The sequence below is a fragment of the Rattus norvegicus genome, chromosome 3, assembly GCF_036323735.1.
Source record: "Rattus norvegicus strain BN/NHsdMcwi chromosome 3, GRCr8, whole genome shotgun sequence".
Taxonomy (NCBI): Eukaryota; Metazoa; Chordata; class Mammalia; order Rodentia; family Muridae; genus Rattus; species Rattus norvegicus.
The window spans coordinates 60,037,150-60,039,597 of record NC_086021.1 but is presented as its reverse complement, the minus strand read 5'-3'; the positions used below and the strand labels follow the sequence as shown (position 1 = coordinate 60,039,597).

The 2,448-nt window shown below is 33.3% G+C and overlaps 1 non-coding gene across 1 annotated transcript; it reads left to right on the top strand.

The window, feature by feature from the left end:
• The first annotated feature begins 1,354 nt into the window (after positions 1–1,354).
• Positions 1,355–1,461, top strand: LOC120102130 (U6 spliceosomal RNA). The gene has a single exon (XR_005503134.1). It is a non-coding gene; the product is annotated as a U6 spliceosomal RNA (small nuclear RNA).
• The last annotated feature ends 987 nt before the right edge of the window (positions 1,462–2,448 follow it).

Genomic DNA, 2,448 nt, shown 5'->3' with positions numbered 1-2,448 from the left:
ATAATGTCTAACAAGTCAGAGTGGTAACAAGGACAAACAGATCAGACCTATACAACACACAGATTACAGATAGTCCATTAACTTCTACTTAGGAACAGATAGACAGAGAAGAGAAGAATTCAAATTTTTTCATAAACTTGTTCTAAATCAAACCAAGACAAAGTCTCATTTTCATTTCTAAAGGCGATGTTCACTCATTACTGCAGTTAGTACTTCTACTGAATAATGTAGGGGACTAGGAAGCATCAAGAAATACACAAAAAATAAGACAGAGAAAAATGTTAAAATAAGTAAAAATGAAAACAGCAGTAACATGCTTATAAAGAGATGCTCAAAACATAAGAAATAAATTAAATGAAAAGAAAATAAGCTACCAACAAGATTTCAGAATCAAATCTTTATAAAGATCAAAGGGCTACATTGATGATTGAACCACATGAATATATTATATCAATCCACAATCTAGAAAAGGAAGTTACTATCTACATGCAAAAATACACATATTCAAATATACACACACCAAAACACAATTTTTCCAATGAATATACATATAAAGTGTATTTAAAAAAACCTTGAAAACTAAATTCTGAAAAACATCAGAAAGATCATGCACAATTACCAAGCTGGACTCATCCTTGTGATATACACTGTTTCAACATATTCAGATCAATAAATGTATTATAATACAAAATATATTAAGAATAGATTACATGACCATCTAGATACATTTGCATAAGATATATAACAAAATTCACCTTTCATGCAATAATCCTAAAGGAGCTAGGTATATAAGAAACATCTACCATGGGGCTGGGGATTTAGCTCAGTGGTAGAGCACTTACCTAGGAAGCGCAAGGCCCTGGGTTCGGTCCCCAGCTCCGAAAAAAAGAACCAAAAAAAAAAAAAAAAAAGAAACATCTACCATATATTTACTTTTTATTTTTTATCTCACAAAATTTTAATGAATATAAAAATGAATAAAGTACACAGGTCATATTTTATATTCATATAAATCCATATGATATAGTTTCTATAGAGTCTGGAATGAACCAATGTTGTCTGCACTTATTTAACATTGTGTTCAAAGACAGCGAGAACAACACCAGAGCAAGAAATGAAAAATATCCAAGCAAAAAATCTAATCATTAGTTTCTAAGGATACAATTTGATGCTTAAAAAATTTTAAGACTTCACTAGAAAATTCTTAGACTTAATAAATACTTTTTGGCAAATAAGAAGATGTAAAATCAACTTGTGCAAACAAATAACTTTCTTGTGAACCAGCAATAAATTTTCTGGGAAAGAAATTTGGAGAAAATATTCAGTTCATTGTGAATTTTAAAACTTGCATAGAGTGCTCGCTTCGGCAGCACATATACTAAAATTGGAACGATACAGAGAAGATTAGCATGGCCCCTGCGCAAGGATGACACGCAAATTCGTGAAGCGTTCCATATTTTTTAAATAAACAAGTAGAAGCCCATAGAGAGGAGACACAAAAATCCCTGAAAGAATTCCAGGAAAACACAATCAAACAGTTGAAGGAATTAAAAATGGAAATAGAAGCAATCAAGAAAGAACACATGGAAACAACCCTGGATATAGAAAACCAAAAGAAGAGACAAGGAGCTGTAGATACAAGCTTCACCAACAGAATACAAGAGATGGAAGAGAGAATCTCAGGAGCAGAAGATTCCATAGAAATCATTGACTCAACTGTCAAAGATAATGTAAAGCAGAAAAAGCTACTGGTCCAAAACATACAGGAAATCCAGGACTCAATGAGAAGATCAAACCTAAGGATAATAGGTATAGAAGAGAGTGAAGACTCCCAGCTCAAAGGACCAGTAAATATCTTCAACAAAATCATAGAAGAAAACTTCCCTAACCTAAAAAAAGAGATACCCATAGACATACAAGAAGCCTACAGAACTCCAAATAGATTGGACCAGAAAAGAAACACCTCCCGTCACATAATTGTCAAAACACCAAACGCACAAAATAAAGAAAGAATATTAAAAGCAGTAAGGGAAAAAGGTCAAGTAACATATAAAGGGAGACCTATCAGAATCACACCAGACTTCTCGCCAGAAACTATGAAGGCCAGAAGATCCTGGACTGATGTTATACAGACCCTAAGAGAACACAAATGCCAGCCCAGGTTACTGTATCCAGCAAAACTCTCAATTAACATTGATGGAGAAACCAAGATATTCCATGACAAAACCAAATTTACACAATATCTTTCCACAAATCCAGCACTACAAAGGATAATAAATGGTAAAGCCCAACATAAGGAGGCAAGCTATACCCTAGAAGAAGCAAGAAACTAATCGTCTTGGCAACAAAACAAAGAGAATGAAAGCACACAAACATAACCTCACATCCAAATATGAATATAACGGGAAGCAATAATCACTATTCCTTAATATCTCTCAATATCAATGG